Here is a 24700-nt window from a genome sequence, read left to right on the forward strand (position 1 = left end):
AACATCATGAGTTACAAGGAAAACATATGGACAGTAAGAGACACAATAACTCCTGCTACTCCTGCTAAATTGTTGAGAATTTCCAGTTGTAGCATATTCAGTAAACAACTAGATGGCGCTCACTAACAGAAATTGGGTATAACGGGCGATGACTAGAGAGGACAGTGGGCCTTTTTCCATGACTGATTGAAAAATGCCCTCCTTCATGTAATGTAGGGCATTTTCTTGTTTTGTGGGGCCGGAAAGAGGTAAGCAAGCTGATTTCAAACAGAATACATGTCACAGTAGAGGCATGTCACAAGATATGCCTGCATGTTTAGTTGTATGAAGTACACACAGGTATTATGAGTGAAAAAGTGGGGTTATGAAGGTTATGAAGCTATGAAGAGCTAAGGTATAGGATTCTACGGTTGTTGTTTTTATAATATGGAATAGGCTTAGTCCCTTGAAAAACATAAAATAGAGTGAAAGCTGGAGATAAATATTATAGATAACTTCAACTGACAGGCATTAAGAGCGACCCTGAGGGCTTCTGGCTGGTATTTAATGCTTAACTAGCCTTTGAATATCAGGTTATAGGCCAGAGGGATATATACGTTAATATACTTTTTTATATATACATTACCAGTCATTCCAAGGTTTTTCTTTATTTTTACTATTTTCTACATTGTAGAATAATAGTGAAGACATCAAAACTATGAAATAACACATATGGAATCATGAAGTAACCAAAAAAGTGTTAAACAAATCAAAATATATTTTATATTTGAGATTCTTCAAATAGCCACCCTTTGCCTTGATGACAGCTTTGCACACTCTTGATATTCTCTCAACCGGCTTCACCTGGAATGCTTTTCCAACAGTCTTGAAGGAGTTCCCACATATGCTGAGCACTTGTTGGCTGCTTTTCCTTCACTCTGTGGTCCGACTCATCCCAAACCATCTCAATTGGGTTGAGGTCGGGGGATTGTGGAGGCCAGGTCATCTGATGTAGCACTCCATCACTCTCCTTCTTGGTAAAATAGCCCTTACACAGCCAGTGTGTTGGGTCATTGTCCTGTTGAAAAACAAATGATAGTCCCACTAAGCCCAAACCAGAAGGGATGGCGTATCACTGCAGAATGCTGTGGTAGTCATGCTGGTTAAGTGTGCCTTGAATTCTAAATAAATAAGAGACAGTGTCACCAGCAAAGCACCCCCACACCATAACACCTCCTCCCCCATGCTTTACGGTGGGAAATACACATGCAGAGATCATCCGTTCACCCACACTGCGTCTCACAAAGCCACGGTGGTTGGAACCAAAAATCTCCAATTTGGAGACCAGATCAAAGGACACATTTCCACCGGTCTAATGTCCATTGCTCGTGTTTCTTGGACCAAGCAAGTCTCTTCTTATTATTGGTGTCCTTTAGTAGTGGTTTCTTTGCAATTCGACCATGAAGGCCTGATTCACAAAGTCTCCTCTGAACAGTTGATGTTGAGATGTGTCTGTTACTTGAATTCTGTGAAGCATTTATTTGGGCTGCAATTTCTGAGTCTGGTAACTGAATTTATCCTCAGCAGCAGAGGTAACTCTGGGTCTTCCATTCCTGTGGCGGTCCTCATGAGAGCCAGTTTCATCATAGCGCTTGATGGTTTTTGCGACTGCACTTAAAGAAACTTTCAAAGTTCTTGAAATGTTCCCGTATTGACTGACCTTCATGTCTTAAAGTAATGATGGACTGTTTTTTCTCTTTGCTTATTTGAGCTGTTCTTGCCATAATATGGACTTGGTCTTTTACAGTGCCTTGCAAAAGTATTCATCCCCCTTGGCGTTTTTCCTATTTTGTTGCATTACAACCTGTAATTTAAATGGATTTTTATTTGGATTTCATGTAATTGACATACACAAAATAGTCCAAATTGGTGAAGTGAAACTAAAAAAATAACTTGTTTCAAAAATTCCACAAAATAAATAACGGAAAAGTAGTGCGTGCATATGTATTCACCCCCTTTGCTATGAAGCCCCTAAATAAGATCTGGTGCAACCAATTACCTTCAGAAGTCACATAATTAGTTAAATCAAGTCCCCCTGTGTGAAATCTAAGTGTCACGTGATCTCAGTATATATACACCTGTTCTGAAAGGCCCCAGAGTCTGCAACACCACTAACCAAGGGGCACCACCAAGCAAGCGGCACCATGAAGACCAAGGAGCTCTCCAAACAGGTCAGGGACAAAGTTGTGGAGAAGTAGAGATCAGGGTTGGGTTATAATTTTTTTTTTTAAGAATATGGCACCACAACAAACCTGCCAAGAGAGGGCTTCCCACCAAAACTCACGGACCAGGCAAGGAGGGCATTAATCAGAGAGGCAACAAAGAGACCAAAGATAACGGAAAACGTTATGTCTGGCGCAAACCCAACACCTCTCATCACCCCAAGAACACCATCCTCACAGTGAAGCATGGTGGTGGCAGCATCATGCTGTGGGGATGTTTTTCATCGGCAGGGACTGGGAAACTGGTCAGAATTGAAGGAATGATGGATGGCGCTAAATACAGGGAAATTATTGAGGGAAACCTGTTTCAGTCTTCCAAAGATTTCAGACTGGGACAGAGGTTCACCTTCCAGCAGGACAATGACCTTAAGCATACTGCTAAAGCAACACTCGAGTGGTTTAAGGGGAAACATTTAAATGTCTTAGAAAGGCCTAGTCAAAGCCCAGACCTCAATCCAATTGAGAATCTGTGGTATGACTTGTGGTCCTCTGTAGCTCAGCTGGTAGAGCACGGCGCTTGTAACGCCAAGGTAGTGGGTTTGATCCCCAGGACCACCCATACACAAAAATGTATGCACGCATGACTGTAAGTCGCTTTGGATAAAAGCGTCTGCTAAATGGCTTATTATTATATTACTTAAAGATTGCTGTACACCAGCGGAACCCATCCAACTTGAAGGAGCTGTAGCAGTTTTGCCTTGAAGAATGCAAAAATCCCAGTGGCTAGATGTGCCAAGCTTATAGAGACATACCCCAAGAGACTTGCAGCTGTAATTGCTGCAAAAGGTGGCTCTACAAAGTATTGACTGGCTGTGTAAGGGCTATTCACAATATCAAATATTTTACATCTTCAAAGTGGTAGGCATGTTGTGTAAATCAAATGATACAAACCCCCCCAAAATCTATTTTAATTCCAATAGGAAAAATGTCAAGGGGGGTGAATATTTTCACAAGCCACTGTACCAAATAGGGCTATCTTCTGTATACCCCCCTACCTTGTCACAACACCTGATTGGCTCAAACGCATTAAGAAGGAAATAAATTAACTTTTAAGAAGGCACACCTGTTAATTTAAATGCATTCCAGGTGAGTATCTCATGAAGGTGGTTGAGAGAATGCCAAGAGTGTGCAAAGCTGTAATTTTACATTTTAGTCATTTAGCAGACGCTCTTATCCAGAGCGACTTACAGTTAGTGAGTTATTTTTTTTCATACTGTCCCTTAGTGGGAATCGAACCCACAACCCTGGCGTTGCAAACACCATGCTCTACCAACTGAGCTACACGGGACCGTAATCAAGGCAAAGGGTGGCTATTTGAAGAATCTCAACTATAAAATATATTTTGATTTGTTTAACACTTTTTTGGTTACTATACGATTCCATATGTGTTATTTCATAGTTTTGATGTCTTCACTATTATTCTACAATGTAAAAAAAATTTTAAAAATAAAGAAAAACCCTTGAATGAGTAGGTGTGTCCATATATATATTTTTGTTTAGTATTTAAAAATAATACAAAATACCACACATCCCACTGGATAATAACCAACTGAACCACACATGACAGTGTTCAAGGCCAATGTTCAACAACTGCATCCATCCACCCGAGTTTGTTCTTATTACTGAACTGACACAAACCACTTACAAAAGGAGATACATGAAAATAGATTTTTCATTATGTGTCTATGTTTGATGTTTCACCAAAGAATATGAGCGTTATTTTTGTTAGGGATTGGCCAATTATCTAGTCAGTACACAATGTAATCAGAGCCTCAAGATGACAAAGTAAATTGGAAAGCGGTAGGGCTTGTACTCTGTCTCTCCCCTTTTTTCTTGCACCCTTTTGTCAATACACAATTACCCTCTCTGTTGCCTTTCCCTGTGATAGCAGAGGCCCTAAAATAGCTTTCTGAGCTCTTGTTTTCTAATTGCAGCAATCCGGAGTCACTTGAAGCATTGATCAAACATTAGAGGCTTTATACGTTACGGTGCGTGGGCAAGGTGGGGTGGAACAGGAGAGAGAGAGAGACAGAGAGGGTTGCAGGTTGTCTCAGTACTAGGTGTTTTGAAATCGGTTTTGAGCTATTGTAGAGGGTGGTACACTATTGGCTTGTTTGTCTTGTTGGCTTCCACTAATGTGTGTTAGCTGATGATAGGCTAGTGCCACAGGATTCCATGTATTGATGACTGAGTGGACTGTGGCTGTAGTTGGTTGGTGGCCATGTTGTTTGTAATTTGCACTTTGGAGGGATAAGTATACACAGCTCTCTGAAAAGCCCCTAAAGGGTCAATTCGCAGTTGAAACAATAACAAAGCATGCTCCCCACCACTGTTTTGGTAAAAAGCTGAGGGATGGGGCTGGAGAAATGAAACCACTCTCAAATCCATAGACAAGGACTGACCATCCATGACATAAAATATTATAGTTTTAACCATGTTTTGAGGCTATAAAGTGTTTGTTTACATTTACTTTGTTTACAAACATTGGAGTGAAACAAGCTTATATTTTGCGAAGAGTGTAGGCGTTAAATCTGGAGAGATACTGTTATTTAAGGCTTATTTCTCATATTTGTTACATAGCTAATAACTCCATATTTATCTGACTAGTTATTGTTGTTCTGAATGGGCTTCCATACAGTTTTACTTCTTCTCAACAGGAAAAATGAAATACACTTCATTTCATTTGTTGCCTTGTGTAGGTTTTTGTGTAGTCTTTGATATGAGGCACACATAGCGGATAAAACCCGTTCTTATATGGCACTTATGGAAAGAGCAGTACCATGTGTTCCAGAAAGCTCTTAACAGCTATTTTTCACATCCATTATCCTCCAAAGCTAATGGCGTAAAAGGAAAGTCGTTACTACATGGCATGTCACTAAAGACTTATTTTGCTCGCCCCTATTCGCTCTGGGGTATTCTCAGACACAAAAAACAGTTTTTACAACATAACACCTGAGTACAAGTCCTGTGTTAATATTGGATGTTTTTCCCCTCCCAACACCTAGCTAGCTATTGGATAGTTTTTTCCACACTCCAAACACCTAGGCCCTTGCTTGGCCCTGGAGAGAGCTGAGGCGTTTTCTCCAACCAGCCACTAAATCATGTGGCTCAGCCAATCATAGTCTGGACCGAACCAATTCATCTGACTCTGGAGGTGAGATATTTGGGGGAAACAGGTGGTTTAGTTCCTGGCTGAAGTAAGTAAACTAAAGCCAGTTGACAACTCACACTGCAGAAAACTGGCACTGTTGTTTGTCATTATAAAAGTTCATACAGGCGAGTCATTTCTGGTCTTTGTTCCAGCGGTTTAATTACTAAATTACAGCTGTTAATTGGCCGAGATGTTGAGGCACCTGTGGCTTCATCAGGGGTGTGAGTTAGTGTTCACCTCATTGGGGAACTCACCCAATAATTGGTTTGGGGTGTATGTGTGTTCACGTGTGCGTGCTTGTGTGTGTGTCCTCAGATTCCAGAAGGAAGATTGGTGGGATGAATATTCAATGAATGGAATGTCTCCAATGAATATATTAACTGAATATTCATTTAACATTTTTACTCATTTGAAAAAATATTTCAATGTCACAGCTGTATGAGAAATTAAGGCTATTAAAACAAGCCTGTGCTGCACTAGCCACCTGCCTGTAATGGCACTACTGGGTCACAAAAATTTCAAAGGACCCTGGGGTTTGAAATGAGGAATATTTTTGCATGAGAAACCATTTCAGACCAGAAGGACACAGGCAGGAAATATTTCCATCATCTCAAGGGGTAAGTAAATGTCATTGTAAATGAATGTTTGCCAAGTTCAAGTCTTCCCCTTTTAAACAGGGTTTTTGGATATCCGAATACTTGGCCCTTTTAGGTTTTTCAAGGGTTCATTTTATTATCACCCTTCACTCTGTTCTATTCTTTTCTCTAATTCTGCAGCTTAACATAACTGACTACTGAACAGTGTGTTGACTGTTAATAATGTCAATGCTAGGCATTTTGGGTTCTGGTGGTAGGATACAAGATCTGGTAAAACTGTACAGTTAGTTGCTGGTATACCTGTTATTTTACTAATGCAGAAATGGGATTGAAAATAATACAATCCTCTATATAATTCTATATCATCTTTACAGAACATCTTTATTTCCATGTTTTCACCTATTGAATATAATAATATAAGAGACACTCTAACCGAGTTCTTAAACTTACAAGTACATTTCATATGGTTATTTGAGGCTCCAAATGATCACAATGGCGATCCTACGGTAGACCTACCACAGTATTGGAATGCTTTCTTTTATATAGCAGAGACCTTTATTGAAGACCACTACTATGCCACAGATTCTTTATCCTGACCTTTTTTCATACTGTTCCATCAACCTATTAGCGGTATGGATTCTATTTACAAGCATTTCACTACACCCGCAATAACATTTGCTAATAATGTGTATGTGACAAATAAAATTTGATTTGATTTCTATGGAATGAATGCTGGAGCCTTTCAAGTGCTTCTCTTGGTGAGGACAGACATTATGTTCTACCAGCAGCAGTTTGCACACAAATGTCAGATTATCTTTGATTAATCAGGTGGTTTGTTGAGAAGATGAACACACTCTATTTACTCAGTAGTCCATCCAAACCTATTTTCCTTTTTATATCTAAAAAAAAAAAATTGGGGGGTGGGGGGGGGGTTGTCTTAATTTATGTGTTTTTACTTCCCTTCCCTCCCGGGCCCAATTACTTCTGTTTAACGCCTTGAGATTCTGTTCACTTCATAGGGTGCACAGGGTCAGCAGTTTTATCTGGGTACAGTATATCTGTGTGTGTGTCCTCTTTTTGGTTATGAACAATTGATAGGCCTAATTTATTTCAGTATATCCGCTTTATTCTACTGTCAATTAAATGTACTTTAGCACTAAATCGTCAAATGAGATTATGACTTGAAAATAATTGCCACAGGCCAACAATTTACTATAAAGAAAAAATTTCCTCCTTTTTTATTCTAGTGCGCACAGAGCACTCACAAATTGTAATATTGATGTTTCATTATTATTATTTTTGAAAGAGATTGTACTTCCAAAAATATAATTTACCCCATGATATTTTCAAAATAAATAAAAGGTGACATAAAAAATATACTTTATTTTTTAAAGGAAAATAATTATTAGAACAGAAAGTTAGGCATAAATGAAATGAAAGACTAAGTAGTAAGGTACAGTATGCTATATCACAAACCGCTACATGGCACAAATCATCTAAATAATAAAAAATTTGAAAACATCTATAACATTTTTCATGTAAATTTTTCTGAAATATACTGTGTTTGCAACTCTAGCAGAAGCTTGAGAAATGCAGCACTCTTTTTGTGCCTGAGTCAACACAAAATATTTTTATGCGTGCTGTAGTAGCTACCTGCTGAGGCCTCTGGACGCCGTTGTGGGTCAGCTGTAGAAACACGTTCAGGTCAGTTGAAGCCCAACGGAATGCAGTATAGTGCAGCTGGGACGCTGCGGCGAATACATATCCATATATTGCTGGCGCATACATATCCATATATTGCTGGCGCATACATATCCATATATTGCTGGCGCATACATATCCATATATTGCAAGTCTAGAGCTGGAAAATAGAAATATAATAATAATTCTGAAATGTGTTGCAGGACTATGTTTTCGTTATTGTGACAGACTGTTGTTTTCTTCAATTATTGATTATGGCTACAGGGCATTCCTTAATTTGACCAAATCAAATTGGAGAGGAATGTTATAACCTAGGCCTCTTGTCTTTTTCATGCCCAAAATATCACGCTTATATTTGTTATTAATTTAAAAAAGAATTATTTCAATGTTTTATTCTTAGTAGGATTATGTTCAAATGTTGGGGAAAGGTCCATTTAATTGACACAAAAAAAGTAACCTACTGTGTGCACATGATTAGGAAAGATTACATTTTTCCCGCCGTTTGGACATCTGACCTCAGGTGGGCTTTGAGCTGACGGTCGACTCCACAGCTATCCGCAACGAATGTTTCTGCTTTTAGTGAACACCGCAGCAAATTAGGCTACCAAAATGTAGTCCTTCCAAGATGTAAGTTTATGCAGTTCTATACGCAGACAAGTGAGAGGCGCTGTAGGGCTCCGTAGAAAGCCAAAGCAAAAGGGGAGGAGCGGTGTCGGGGAGTAAAGTAGCCACACGGTGTGTCTGTCCGACCAGGCATTCGCTAGAATCTAACCAACCGACGCTGAGCAAGGATCGGATAAAGACGCGTTCTGTGGCATCTGCCAAAACTCCCGACCACTCCGTTCACAATTGTCAACGGAGAGACAGTAGCCCGCAAACAGCCGACACCTGACAGGCAACAGAAGGGCTAAAGCAAGAGGCAACATAATACATTTTGCCATAAAATGCTAAAACAGTCTTTTTTGGGATAAAAACAGCATTCAAAGATAAGCGTCGTATAGGCAGTAAAACAAGGACGAACGCGGGTGCTGAAGCTCAACTGCGACTAGGGAGGTAAGGAGAAACTGCGTGTCAGCGCACGAAAGACTATAGGTCTACTTTATTCATTTTTTCATGTGGTCCGTGTCAGGCTGAGTTTAGGCTCGCTTTACGCGGTGACCTGTCTCATTATGAGAATGTCGCGTGCTTTGCCTTAACGTGTGTGAAGGTTAATCTGTGCCACCCTTTGCTGAGCACCAAAATATAACCAAATGGGCGCTGCGGCTCTCATGTTGTGCGATTCCTTCAAGCCATGACCCTCCGCTAGGAGAAGAGAATAAACTTCCTGCTAGGGCTTATAACTGGGGTCAGTGTGACATTGTTGTTGGTTGTGGCATGGGCTGGATGTGAATAAAAAAACAATTTAACTCGTAGGTATTGTCAGAATAATACAAAGCCCAAGCTAGTTCCATGTTGAAGTGGTAGAGAAGGTTCTGAACCCTAGATTTTGGTTCTGAGAATGGACGGTGCACGAGTATTGTTCTCTTTATTGTTTATTCTTGTCTAACCCAACCTAACGTAGCAGCCATAAAAAAGAAGCGCCTGAGCAGAGGTTCTTTCTTTCAGGTCCTGATGACAATAAAAAAATGTCTGCGCTGTCGAACCAATCCAGTAAATGTGGAGGAGTTAAGATTGAGTGTGGCCTTGTTAACATCCAAAAACAGACGTCTGGTCACAGGGCTCCTTCCATTTCCCCAGAAAAACGGATGGGGTGATTTTTGCCAAACGTTCTTGTGCACATCCTCTTCTGTTCAACCTGGGGGTAGACATTTCATAGTAAAAGTACATCTGTTTCCCTCCATTTAGCATGATATGTTATGTTTCATATGGTATGTATTAATTTGCAGGTGTCCATCATCCATTTCGTATGATAAGTTACAAATTGCAATTTGTTATGGCTAACATTAGCTCGGTTTGGGGTTAAGGTTTGGGTTAGGGGAAGGGTTAGCTAACATTGTAGCTAAGTAGTTGCAATGTAGTTAAAAATAAGTAGTTGCTAATTAACTCAAATGCTAAAGTTGACCATGATGTGATTCCAACAAACAACCTTTAATTTGCTAGACGTTTGCGTTATATGCCCATCCATCCTCCCCAACTAACCCACTTCCTGTAGTTTTTGGCTTATGTAACCATACCAAACTTAACATATACTAATTTGAATGTCACAGATTTACATTTACTATGTTACATCTTTGAGGCCAGGCTGTTCTCTTAGTTGCTGTCACTAGCAGCATTATGTTTGCTATGTAGCAAGGCAATGTATTACAATACTGTCTGAGACATTGAATAGATACAAGACACATCACCAGGCTCGTCCATTACGTAGGCTAGGCAATGCTGTGAATCTTAATTTACATTACACAGTCGGTGTATATTAGTCTGTATGTTATTGGTATCTCTGTACATATTAGAAATTGATATTGGTGTGTCACAGAAGTAGGGTAGTTAAAATCCCTGCACAATCTCTGCACAGCACACAGTGCCGGCAGTAGCCTAATTCATTAGGCCAAATGTCGCATGGAACATTGAAAGCATGTTACACAATAACTCTTAAGATGCCAAGCAGCATTTTGGACAACCATTGTTTGTGAAACTGACTGAAAAATAAAGTACAGTAATTAGCCGTTAATGTGGGATACATTAACATATACTGACACCTGCAACTCAACTTTATTATAACCCGTGTATTATAACAGTAACACACCAGTACTGAAAGCTGCATATGCGTTGAAAAACAAACATCAGTATTTATTTGTGGTCCTCTGTAGCTCAGCTGGTAGAGCACGGCGCTTGTAACGCCAGGGTAGTGGGTTCGATCCCCGGGACCACCCATACACAAAAAATTTATGCACGCATGACTGTAAGTCGCTTTGGATAAAAGCGTCTGCTAAATGGCATATTATTATTTATTTATTATTATTATTTCTCACTCAGCAACTCACTATCTACTCGGTAACAGACACAGCCGTTCATCGAACACTAATACGCTATATTAGCAACATTATAATCGGAACAATAACATGGAGCTAGCCTACTATACATTCTGAGGTGGACGTAACCAGGTCAGTATTGTAAAAGGAAGTTGTTCTCAATGACTAAAAGCCCACTGCTCAGGTGTTTATCAAGATGCAATACGGTGGGTGTTAAGGTAGGATACGGTGCAGAGTGCGACACTCCCATGGCCAACATTACATTGGTAAAGCTAGCAGGTAGTGTGAATCAAGCCTGGGATTAAGGGCTTTTGTAGCAGTCATCCCAGAAGAGGCAGGGGGATCTGTAGTCGATGAGGTGAGACAATGCATTTGTCTCAGAGCTGGGCTCATTTAACAGGGGCTTCTCACCTCCGTTTAATATAGTTGCAGCAATATGCCATTGGCACTGCATATTTACAATGACTAGCCTTTGTGAAGGGATAGGGCTGTGGTGGCGGCAAAGTAAGGTAGGATGTGTGTCCGTGCTTGTGTGTGGGTATGTGTTGGTATTAGAGTCTTCTAAGGTTGCTACAGTAAGTGCATCATGAAGTGTGTCTCTGCCTCTTTGCAGTGATAAACATGCAGACCATGCATTGGGTAATTATTAAAGTGTGTTGGGAATGCCTAGTTTAGATCTACTGTATGATCTCTGAGGCAGAGGCTCAGCTCGGCTCAGTATTGGTTAGCTTTTGGTCTCTGACAGAGCTGGGCTGGTTGAATTTCTGTAGGACCTCGGATGAAACACATGCAGGCAGGCAGGCAATTAATGTGCATGTTTTTGCAGTTATGCTAATACACTTGGAGTTATAGGGCCTGTCATGCCAAATAGTGTCCCCCTGCCAAAAAGTGTCGTCCCCCCCGTGTCACAATGGGATTCGATAAACTATTAGCGTCCGTTGCTATATCAACGGTGTGATGGCCTAATGCGTAGAATGTTGGAGATCATTACAGCCTAAATATGTTCTTTTCATCCCCGCTATGCAAACAAAGCTGATTTATGCAACAATTTTGCTGTTTAAACGAGTTTTGTTTAGCGAATAAGATGAAAACATTACTTCAAACTTCTTTTGGGTACCTTGTTAACATTTCAACAACATGAAATCGATGTCTTAAACGTTGCTAGTTTAGACCTCAGAAAATAAATTGTAGACCTCCACAAGTCTGGTTCATCCTTGGGAGCAATTTCCAAACGCCTGAAGGTACCACGTTCATCTGTACAAACAATAGTATGCAAGTATAAACACCATGGGACCACGCAGCCGTCATACCGCTTAGGAAGGAGACGTGTTCTGTCTCCCAGAGATGAACGTACTTTGGTGCGAAAAGTGCAAATCAATCCCAGAACAACAGCAAAGGACCTTGTGAAGATGCTGAAGGAAACAGGTACAAAAGTATCTATATCCACAGTAAAACGAGTCCTATATCGACATAACCTGAAAGGCCGCTCAACAAGGAAGAAGCCACTGCTCCAAAACCGCCATAAAAAAGCCAGACTACGGTTTGCAACTGCACATGGGGACAAAGATCGTACATTTTGGAGAAATGTCCTCTGGTCTGATGAAACAAAAATAGAACTGTTTGGCCATAATGACCATCGTTATGTTTGGAGGAAAAAGGGGGTAGCTTGCAAGCCGAAGAACACCATCCCAACCGTGAAGCACGGGGGTGGCAGCATCATGGTGTGGGGGTGCTTTGCTGCAGGAGCTTGGTCACAAATGGATCTTCCAAATGGACAATGACCCCAAGCATACTTCCAAAGTTGTGGCAAAATGGCTTAAGGACAACAAAGTCAAGGTATTGGAGTGGCCATCACAAAGCCCTGACCTCAAGCCTATAGAAAATTTGTGGGCAGAACTGAAAAAGCATGTGTGAGGAGGAATGGGCCAAAATTCACCCAACTTATTGTGGGAAGCTTGTGGAATAATTCTCTCTCCTATTATTCTGACATTTCACATTCTTAAAATAAAGTGGTGATCCTAACTGACCTAAGACAGGGAATGTTTTCTAGGATAAATGTCAGGAATTGTGAAAAACTGAGTTTTTAAATGCATTTGGCTAAGGTGTATGTAAACTTCCGACTTCAACTTTACCTTACAGATCACAAAGTCAGCTCATTTCAATTCATATTCAAATACTTTTGATTCATACACTGGCTTGTCTGGCTGGCATGTTTTTATTTTAAGCTGCCCTTCCCTTATCTACACGGAAATAATATTATTTCAGTAGTCCTCTATTATGATTAATTTTTTTCTATCTCGCATAGCTCATTAGTGTACACCCTTGGCTATATCTAAGATTTAAATATACAAACTTTGATTTTTATTTGGTACAGGTGTCATTCATTTATTTTCTCAGATTTTTTGTACACTCACATGGCAATCCTAGACTAAAATACAGAATTCTGGTGTGTGGAATAGAGAGGAGGTGGGTGCTGTGTGGGTGGGAGGTTCTGCCTGTCACTTGTTCTCAACAGGCAGCCAGTCTCGGAAGGGGGACTGGAAGAGGGAGACTACAACGTCCAGGCACTGCTGCTCTCTTTGTTCTGAGTGTTTGCAGTGCTGGTGTATTAGTTAATCTGTGTATCTCACATATTATGTGCCCAGCATGATAGAGCAATATCCTTCTTAGCAGATAATGACAACATGACAATAACAGTAGCTGTAGAGGATGTAATGAAAAGTTGGAGGGTGGTTGGTAATGGAGGACATCAAGTGGATCCACGTCTGGGTGTTGGGCAGAACCCCTAGGTCCTGAAGATCCGGAGCAGAGTAAAGGGAACAGGGTAGGAGAAAGAGATGTAATCAAGCAAACACACGTTACATATTGATCAGGTATGTAAAAATACAGTTATTAACATTAAAATGTTCGATTAGACATGCAATAATGTTAATGGGAGACAGAAAATAAAGAATACCTGTCTGTAATTTATTTTATATCAGTGGGGTTGATGAGGCAGGTAAGGGGCGGTCCCTGGAAAAGAGAAGAGAGGTGAGTTGTGAGAGAAACACTGGGGTGGTGTCATGACAACTGGAGTCATACACCTTAACAGTACCTACCTGGCAGCGGAGGTTACTTAACGTGACCCAATGGTTAGCCTTGAGATTGACTATCTGAAGAAACCCCTGTGCCAGTGTAGGTACTGCTGACAGCATGGAGATGCCGCCCACCACGAGGAGGCCTTCCACTCCTGGATGCTACACCTTGAAAAGAGCTTGAGCATGATCATTTGTAAAATTGTCTAACCAGGAGTGTGAGAAGGATGAGTGTGTGCGTGGCTGCTCGGCCATGTAAACCCATTTCATGAAGCTCCCGACTAACAGTTATTGTGCTGATGTTGCTTCCAGAGGCAGTTTGGAACGCGATAATGAGTGTTGCAACCGAGGACAGACGATTTTTGCGTGCTTCAGCACTCGGCGGTCCAGTTCTCGGCGGTCCAGTTCTGTGAACATATGTGGCCTTCCACTTCGCGGCTAAGCCGTTGTTGCTCCTAGTCGTTTCCACTTCACAATGACAGCACTTACAGTTGACCGGGGCAGCTCTAGCAGGGCAGAAATTTGACGAACTGACTGTGGCATCTAATGACGGTGCCATGTTGAAAGTCATTGAGTTCTTCAGTACGGCCATTCTACTGCCAATGTTTGTCCATGGAGGTTGCATGGCTGTGTGCTCTTTTATACACTGGTCAGCAACAGGTGTGGCTGAAATAGCCGAATCCACTCATTTGAAGTGGTGTCCACATACTTTTGCCATGTGGTGTATGTACTTTTCAACAGTTTTTGAATGTATAGCTTATCTCAAGCTGGTCCCCCTCAGAGCACAGAGAATCAGACTGATCAGAACTCACTGGGTCTGGTGGATGGGATACCTCCTGGGTGGCTCGGACAGTCGATGGTCCTAAAGTCATTTGGAGAGGTAAATTGAAGAGGTAAATTTTTACAAGCTCAGCATAACTACCATTTCTTGCTTTCTCAAATGTCAACCAAACCTTAACATACTTTGTCTCATGGGCTTCACCGACGTGTAGGGCATCAGGGCTTTCAGTGGTCAACCGGCCAACTGCTCCAACTGGAGAAGATTTTTGGCTTCCACCGAGGTAAACCTAGGAAGACAAATATATCTGTATTAGGGAAACTAAAGCTAGCTTTATGTTATTTTGTGTTCAAATGCAAATTAGTTATTATCTGAGATTTGTATATTCACCTTAACGGATGGTGAATTTGTGAAAGAGCAGCAACGTTTCCCAGGTCTCGCCTTCCTTTCGTCCTTCTTCCAAACCAAGTCATTCGCTCGGATGACGAAGCACTTGGTCCCCTTCTTGATTCTCCTCTGGTAGCTCTCCTTCTCCTGCGCCTTGTCGATGTTCAGTCTCACCTTGATTGATAATAGAAATAAATGCAATTATTTCATATTATTACAAATACATCTCTTACATATCTCTTGGCGGGCCAGAAAATAAATTAAGAGCGGACAATGATTTTTACTCTGGTCAAAAACCTCCACATCCTTCTCAGCCCGTGCCTGAAGGTGGTCCTCGAAGGCGTTCTGATCTGGTTCGACAACTTCCACCACATCAGGTGGAGTTTCAGTGATCTGAAAGTACATCATACAAAAATAGCAATAGACAACCAACAACACTAAGTCAATCACAAATGTTTAATACTACGGTATATGCAATAATTGTATATACAATTGCATTGTTTACCTCAGTAAAAAGCTGCGGCTCCCGTCCATACAGCAGGCGATAGGGTGAGTACTCTGTGGAGGCCTGGATGCTGCTGTTGTGTGCAAAGAGAATTACCTTCAGGTTGTCCTCCCACCGTTCCTGGTACCAGTCAAGGGACTTGCCCATGGCAGTCTTGAGGGTCTGGTTGGTCCGTTCATCCAAACCTGGAGGAGAGGGTAGGAAAGGGATATCTAATGGAAGATATTGAAATATGTTTGACTTTGTACCATGGGAAAAACAAAAAATACATTTTAAAACAAACAAACCATTGGTGACAGAATAAAACCTATAACATCCGTACCTTGTTCCAGAGTTTGTGACTCAAGATGACCTCAGGATAACCGTGAGTGTTGAAGATGTCTATCATCGCCAGTCTTGTCCTTAATGGGTATCGTACAAAAGGAAAATCAAGTTTTGGTTCTAAGTAGGGCTGTGCCGGTCATGACATTTTTTCAGCCGGTGATTGTCAAGCAAATAACTGCCGGTCTCACTGTAATTGACCGTTAATTAACATAAACACATTTAACATCTCCTGTCTTCCACGCATAGCCTACAAGCCGCTGATGCAGACCTTTGGAACATCTACATTTAAAAAAAAGTCTAATAAATCCATGTAATATAGCATACACCATCACAATAAATCCATTATTTATTTTAGACAGGTCTAAAGAAACATGATATTAAGAAAATTTAGTTTATTTCAGAAGAACAGATTAGCATACTCTGCTTTGTCCTTATGTTAGGCCCTGATCTGGCTATGGCTGTGGGCTACACTAGTTCATTTAGCAGACAAGATTTGCTTTTAATTCCGTAGCATTATATAATTTTATAGTATGAAGAATACAATTGAACATAGCTGAATAAAATAGAAAGGATATTTTCTCAATGATTTGAGGGAGTGCGCACATGGGGCTATTCTGTGTTGATTTTTATGTAACTTTAATTGTGAAACAAATGATGGGCTATATGTATGATGCAACTCTAATGATGATTTGAAAAAAGTAGCATGAAAGGCATGAGCTCTGCTTTGTTTTCTGCGCAGGCTGTACACACTTCATCACTCATTCACAATTTGACAAGCACTTGATAATGCCTCGAATTTCCCGGCTGCATCCCCTTTGTGTGGCCATAATCCCCTTTAAAATATCCTGCCTTTTGCGGCCAGTAGCTGTTATGCCCTTCGGCTGAATATAATAATTATAATTCCCTTCTCCCCGCTGCGTGCCGAAGCACCTCTCACTCACATGGCTCTCAGTCAAGTGATCAGGTCTTTCTCACAGGCTACAAGTGAAGACAGACACATCGGGGATGCAACTGCGCGCGTCCTTATCCAATTCCGAGGCGCATATTGAAGATATTGGAAGAACTGTCCACATTTACTTTTCGTCAGCCAAAAAGATGAGTAGGCCTAACAAACAGCAAAAGCACTAGTCATCTCCCATAGTACAAAAGTTGACTTATTCTGTGCGAGAAATAAATATTCCAAACATAGACCGGGACAGTTGTGGGATGCGATAGATCCCAAATTAATATTAGTATAAAAAAACCTGTTTTAAGCAATGAGCCTGATGCAACCGATGAGAACGTTTTATCTTAAAATGTTGATAAACTATTAGGCTATTTCTTCACATTATAAGCGCAGCAATGCGCACACGGCAGTAGGCTATAAGCGTGAATGTTCCATTAGCAGGAGAACACCATTCTCAAAAGTGACCACAAATGCAATTATGCATGTAATGCTTTTATTATAAAGGAGCATTTTTTATGGTGAAAATTCTTCCCCAAACTTGAAAATCAATTGCTGCGTATGTATGCCAGTTAGGCTCTACACCCATCGTAAAGCGGATTAATGTGCTTAATTTTAAGACGTTTTATATGGCCACTTTAGTTGTGATGCAAACCTTATCAAAACATATAGACCTATCACAAGTGATAGGCTAATATTGTCACCCATCACACTTCTTGATTTAATCTTGTCTTTACATATACTAAATAATATATGTGTGAAATTTGTTTTGATTTAGAATGGACCATTATCATACACCTGTCTCGAAACAGGGGCAGTGGAAAAAAATACATGCACTTAAATAGCGAATGGAGGACGCTTTTCCAATGGGTCATTTTCATGCCAGCCAGGTAGGCTATACTTCTGTTGTAAAGATAAGCAATGTGCTTAATATTAGGATGGTTGAGAAATAAATATAGTAGGCCTAGCCTATAGAAAGCTGATGGAATCCTCCTCTTTTTAAGAGGCCATCACACTGTTTTCTCACGCAACTGCATAGTCTATAAAAATGTTGCGCAACATGAGCTCATGGGCTCTCATGAAGTGTTTGATTAGATTTTCTATCACATTTGCATTGATGTCAGTGATTAGAGGGACAATAGAGTGCTGAGTACCAGGCAGTTAGCAAGTTTGGTAGGCTACTAATGACCATCAGCAGCATCAGAGCTTGGAGAAGCCTAATTACCGTGACTAAACGGTCACATGGAATTTGACTGCCATCATGACTTTTGACCGCCGGTGTGGCGGTAATACAGTCACCGTAACAGCCCTATTTCCAAGCACCTTTTTAATGGGTTATAGAAGGGAATTTAGAGTTCCTTTACTGACCTTAATGAGTATTGCTTCCACCCACTTGGTAAAGTAATCGGTCGCTGTCAGACACCAGCTGTTGCCATTCCTGGATTTTGTGAAGGGTCCGATGAGGTCCACCCCTAACATTTAAAGTGTTAGAGAGAAGATTACTTCATTTTTACCCGTATCTGTGTCATACAGTATGCACATTTTCATATTTTTAGGATACTGAAACAAACACACATTCTATAATATTGAACTCTACTGTGGTCAAATAAAGCAACCATTACAAAACAACTTATCAGGGCAAAATATGAATTGTGATAGTTACCTATCATGTGCCATAGTGAAACAACTGATGGGCTTCAACTCCGGGACAACAGTCTGGCAGGCTAGACAGGTACTGACCTTTACGGCACAAAGTTACACATTTAAACATTGTGTGCTCTCTGATATGACATTCATTGAAATCATAATAATAGTTATAGTTATGTAATAGAAGTTAACTGCTTAACGTACCCTGAATTGTGAATTTCTGGCTAGCTAGCTAGCTAGCTGACTAGTCAGCCTGAGGTAAATAAGTACAGAACATTAGGTGGGGTAGTAGCTGGCCCCAATTTTTCCCGTCCTGCTCGATGACCTTCCGCAGCATTTGTTTGAGTGTTTTATTGAACCGCTCGACGAGCCCATCCGTCTGCGGGTGAAAGACTGAGGTCCGGATCTGATTGATCTGCAGGAGAGCACACAAATCTTTCATTAGGCGGGACATGAACTCGGTACCTTGGTTGGTCAGGATCTTATTCGGGATGCCCACCCGGCTAAAGAGGTGGAACAGCTCCCGGGCGATTCCCTTGGAGACTGCCGCCCGTAGGGGAATGATCTCGGGATACCGGGTGGCATAATCTACTATTACCAGGATGTACCGGTGTCCTCGTGCTGTTTTTACCAGGGGTCCCACTATGGCGATGCGTTCAAAGGGCACCCCGATGATTGGTAGGTGGACCAGCGGGTTTCGGAAGTGTGCTTTAGGGGCAGTGATTTGACACTCTGGGCAGCTGCCACAATAGTCTTCGACGGCCCTCCTCATCCCGGGCCAGTGGAACCGGGCGGCGATCCGTTCCCAGGTCTTCTTCATTCCCAGGTGCGCCCCCAACAGATGGGTGTGGGCCAGCTGAAGAACGGTTCCCACGTACCATCGGGGAAGCAACAGTACCTCTCGAAGTTCCCCCTGTTGGCGCGACACCTGATACAAAAGGTTATTCTTGATGGGGGTATCGCCAGTCACTCCCCCCCCCCCCCGGAAGTAGCTGGCCGTCCACCGCTATCACTTGGGCTGCGGCAGCTTTCAAGTTCGGATCCTCCCACTGGGTAGTCCCGAACTGTCCCTCAGTTGGCCCATAGCGGGTGTCTCAGCTGGTCCCTCGAAATCGATGAGGGGGAGGTTGCGCTCCTCCTCCAGTTGACTCAAATTATGTCAATTAGCCTATCAGAAGCTTTTAAAGCCATGACATTTTCTGGAATTTTCCAAGCTGTTTGAAGGCACAGTCAACTTAGTGTATGTAAACTTCTGACCTACTGGAATTGTGATACAGTGAATTATAAGTGAAATAATCTGTCTAAAATCAATTGTTGGACAAATTACTTGCACAAAAAAGATGTCCTAACCGACTTGCCAAAACTATAGTTTGTTAACAAGAAATTAGTGGGTTGGTTGAAAAAATTCTGCATACTCATCCACAGTGACTATCACCAGAGCTGAATGAGAGGAGATGAGGGCTGAAGCAGAGGTCTTGGGATAAAAACATTCTGAAAGGGAGCCTCTAAAACACATAATCAATTTTTTTCAGAGCGAGAGAGATAAAGATAAAGATTGAAGTCCCATTTGGCCTTTGGTGGCATATTGCTCTAACGCCTCTCCGTAATCTCGTTAAAGCACTGGCAGCCATATAAAGTCTCAGTTTCCCCAACGTGTTTATCTGACTGTGTTGGGACAACAGCATCATGCTCTTGGTTTTTAAGACCTTGTACGGCCTAAACCTGGCATGGCTACTGGACTACACAATCCTAAAACAGCAGTGTGTATTCTTCTCACCGCCGCAGGGCAAAGACAAGAGGAGTAATATAAATAATTTTAAAAAACAGAGGGGATCAGGATTCTGTCCGGGGGAGGGATTCATCCAGTCCTGCTATTTCATCCGCTCACTAGTAACCAATAAATTGAGACTGTCTTAAACAAAGTATAAATCAAGCAATGCGAGTAGCCTAATCCTTCTCCAAATGTTCTCCCTGTACCTAGAGAGCTACTGAGCTGACGAGAGGCAGGCAAAGCAATGCTACCGACCTTCTGTGCCACTTTCCTCTATGACGATCTCAACACAGCTCTTACAGTGCATTCGGAAAGTATTCAGACCCCTTCACTATTTCCACATTTTGTTACGTTAGAGCCATATTCTAAAATGGATTAAATGGTTTTTTCCCCCTCAATCTACACATAATGACAAAGCAAAAACAGTTTTTTTGAAATGTTAGCAAATGTATTACAAATACAAAATACAGAAATATAACATTAACATAAGTATTCAGACACTTTACTCAGTACTTTGTTGAAGCACCTTTGGCAGCGATTACAGCCTCAAGTCTTCTTGGGTATGACGCTACAAGCTTGACACACCTGTATTTGGGGAGTTTCTCCCATTCTTCTCTGCAGATCCTCTCAAGCTCAGTCAGGTTGGATGGGGAGCGTCGCTGCACAGCTATTTTCAGGTATCTCCAGAGATGTTCAATGGGGTTCAAGTCTGGGCTCTGGCTGGGCCACTCAAGGACATTCAGAGACTTGTCCCGAAGCCACTCCTGCGTTGTCTTGGCTGTGTGCTTAGGGTCGTTGTCCTGTTGGAAGGTGAACCTTCAACCCAGTCTGAGGTCCTGAGCGCTTTGGAGCAGGTTTTTATCAAGGATCTCTCTGTACTTTGCTCCGTTCATCTTACCCTCGATCCTGACTAGTCTCGCAGTCCCTGCCGCTGAAAAACATCCCCACAACATGATGTTGCCACCAGAATGCTTCATAGTAGGAATGGTGCCAGGTTTCCTCCAGATGTGACGCTTGGCATTCAGGCCAAAGAGTTCAATCTTGGTTTCTTCAGACCAGAGAATCTTGTTTCTCATGGTCTGAGAGTCTTTAGGTGCCTTTTGGCAAACTCCAAGCGGTCTTTCATGTGCCTTTTACTGGGTGGCTATACCTCAGAAAAAAATTTGTAGACCTCCACAAGTCTGGTTCATCCTTGGGAGCAATTTCCAAACGCCTGAAGGTACCACGTTCATCTGTACAAACAATAGTATGCAAGTATAAACACCATAGGACCACGCAGCCATCATACCGCTCAGGAAGGAGATGCGTTCTGTCTCCTAGAGATGAACGTACTTTGATGCAAAAAGTGCAAATCAATCCCAGAACAACTGCAAAGGACCTTGTGAAGATGCTGGAGGAAACGGGTACAAAAGTATCCATAGCCATAATACGATGCTATATCGAGTCCTATATCAACATAACCTGAAAGGCCGCTCAGCAAGGAAGAAGCCACTGCTCCAAAACCGCCATTAAAAAAGCCAGACTACGGTTTGCAACTGCACATGGGGACAAAGATCGTACTTTTTGATCTGATGAAACAAAAATAGAACTGTTTGGCCATAATGACCATCGTTATGTTTGGAGGAAAAAGGGGGTGGCTTGCAAGCCGAAGAACACCATCCCAACCGTGAAGCACGGGGGTGGCAGCATCATGCTGTGGGGGTGCTTTGCTGCAGGAGGGACTGGTGCACTTCACAAAATAGATGGCATCATGAGGAAGGAAAATTATGTGGATATATTGAAGCAACATCTCAAGACATCAGTCAGGAAGTTAAAGCTCGGTCGCAAATGGGTCTTCCAAATGTACAATGACCCCAAGCATACTTCCAAAGTTGTGTCAAAATGGCTTAAGGACAACAAAGTCAAGGTATTGGAGTGGCCATTACAAAGCCCTGACCTCAATCCTATAGAAAATTTGTGGGCAGAAGTGAAAAAGCATGTGCGAGCAAGGAGGCCTACAAACCTGACTCAGTTACACCAGCTCTGTCAGGAGGAATAGGCCAAAATTCACCCAACTTATTGTGGGAAGCTTGTGGAAGGCTACCCGACACGTTTGACCCAAGTCAAACAATTTAAAGGCAATCCTACCAAATACTAATTGAGTGCATGTAAACTTCTGACCCACTGGGAATGAGATGAAAGAAATAAAAGCTGAAATAAATAATTCTCTACTATTATTCTGACATTTCACATTCTTAAAATAAAGTGGTGATCCTAACTGACCTAAGACAGGGAATTTTTACTAGGATTAAATGTCAGGAATTGTGAAAAACTGAGTTTAAATGTATTTGGCTAAGGTGTATGTAAACTTCCGACTTCAACTGTACTTGCTAATGTAGATGGGGCGAAAGGCCACAAGCTAGCTGCACGGTTTCCCAAGCCTCTTTAGAAACCAGTGAACTATTAAAGTCTCTTCAGCTGCCCTCTCCTGCACAGGAGCTCTGGGGGTTGTGGCGCTGTTATCATTGCACTAAAAGCATGCTGTTTGACTACAGAGACCAGAATGGTCTCAGAGCGACAACCCTGAACGCCTAACAACGACAGACTGAGTCCGGGGCACTCTCTCTGCTGCAAGGATGCAGCCAATGTTTTTTGCATGTACAAAAAATGGCCTACCTCCAATTTAAAAAAAGAAAAGAAAAAGCATCCCTTATGTGAATTTAAATGCCTCGATCTTTAGGAAGGTGTAAACAATGTAGATTTGTATGTTCTGTATATTGTTTTGACACAAACAATATAGGCTAACTACACTGTATTAAGCTCATACCATTTAGGAAAATGTTTTTTGTATTCAGGATTTGTTAGGCTACATGGTAATGCAAAGCAGGTAAAGAGTTTGCATTCTTGTGCAGTTAAATCAGCCCATCAGTTTCCAGTTATATTCAGTGGCAGAGGAAATCTGATGTATTTATTAAACATAAAAATAGCAAACCACATTTTGACCTTTCACCTTTGAAGCATATTAATATAGGATAAAACCATTTGAATTCAATCACGTATTGACAGCATCCCTTTTTGATTTGAATGAAACCTTCCATACATTTTTGCCCATGGAAGAAGTGTTCAGAAAGTTACTTTTTGGACCTGAATGCCAAAACATTCAAGAGATAAAGGTGCTCAAAGTTGACCCATTTTGCATACCCCATCATACCATGAGACATCCATGTCCTCATCACTGGAAAATATAAATGGTTGAGTTTGGTATCATTTAAAAGCTTGCAAACAATGTTGTCAAATGATTTAATTATTTATTGAAAAAAATGTCAATAATCTAAAAACGTATAAACTCAGATTTCATTTTTTCTTCATATTCGCATGTGTTAAAGCTTAGACCCTATTTCACATCTTTGGTTTTTGTGTTGTGCCCACCATCGGTTGAGGCACAACATGGTCTTGAGTACAGTGTGGGTATAATTTCAATCATAGAAATACAAATTCATAGAATGGACCTATCCCTTCAGACTATGGCTGTGGCAGTCATGAAATGTTGTCAGCTGGTAACTGTCATACAAATAACTGCCAGTGTCACGGTAATTGGCCGTTGGTTAACATAAACACGTTTAGCATCTCCGGGCTTCCACGCAAAGCTTACAAGCAACTGATGCGGACCTATGGACATCCTATCTAAAAAGTAGAATAAATCAATTTAATATAGCCTACACCATCACAATAAATCCATTATTTATTTTAGGCAGGTCTAAAGAAACATTATTATATGAAGAAAATGTAGCCTATTTCAGACGAACAGAATAGTTTGTCCTTATGTTAGGTCCTGATCTGGCTATGCCATATGGCTGTGGGCTACACTAGTTCATTTAGCAGACAAGATTTTCTTATAATTCCCATGGTATTATTTTTTAGTAAGAAAAATAGCTGAATAAAATAGAAATAATATTTTTCCCAAACGATTTCCGAAGTTAAAGTGATCATTTGAAACAGGTCCTTCCAGTATGAAAATGTATGCACTCACTTAACTGTAAGTCGCTTTGGATAAGAGCGTCTGCTAAATGACTAAAATGTAAAAATATATGCTCAATTTAGTTATTTGCACAACTTTAGTTGTGATACAAACCTTAGGCTATGTGTTTTTGATTTCTAAAACATTTTAAGGCTGCATGATGTGGTCCTCTGTAGCTCAGCTGGTAGAGCACGGCGCTTGTAACGCCAGGGTAGTGGGTTCGATCCCCGGGACCACCCATACACAAAAATGTATGCACGCATGACTGTAAATCGCTTTGGATTAAAGCGTCTGCTAAATGGCATATTATGATGAAAGGCATGTGCTCTGTTTCTTGCGCAGGCAGCACACACTTTTTCGCCCATCAGACTATTCCTAATTTTATCTGGTCTTTACATATAGCCTACTAATATGTGTGGAATAATTGTTTATTTAGAATGGCCAACAGAAAAAGAAACATGTCATCCATAGCCTGTGCTAAAATAGCGAATGGAGGTTAAGTCCGGTTACGTATTTAATATGCCAGGAAGGCTACACCGGTTGTAAAGTGGATTCATTTTTCAGAATTTAGCAATAAATATAGCAGCACGAGAAAG

The 24700-nt window shown here is 41.3% G+C and overlaps 1 protein-coding gene across 1 annotated transcript in view; it reads left to right on the plus strand.

The window, feature by feature from the left end:
• The first annotated feature begins 8486 nt into the window (after positions 1-8486).
• The window catches only part of LOC121548727 (kelch-like protein 29), a 371638-nt gene continuing 355424 nt past the window's right edge, over positions 8487-24700 (plus strand). Inside the window, exon 1 of the mRNA XM_045210180.1 lies at positions 8487-8762. The gene's annotated coding sequence lies outside the window, so the exon portion shown is untranslated. The remainder of the gene's footprint in view (positions 8763-24700) is intronic.

The sequence above is a fragment of the Coregonus clupeaformis genome, chromosome 33 (assembly GCF_020615455.1).
Source record: "Coregonus clupeaformis isolate EN_2021a chromosome 33, ASM2061545v1, whole genome shotgun sequence".
In the NCBI taxonomy this organism is placed as follows: domain Eukaryota; kingdom Metazoa; phylum Chordata; class Actinopteri; order Salmoniformes; family Salmonidae; genus Coregonus; species Coregonus clupeaformis.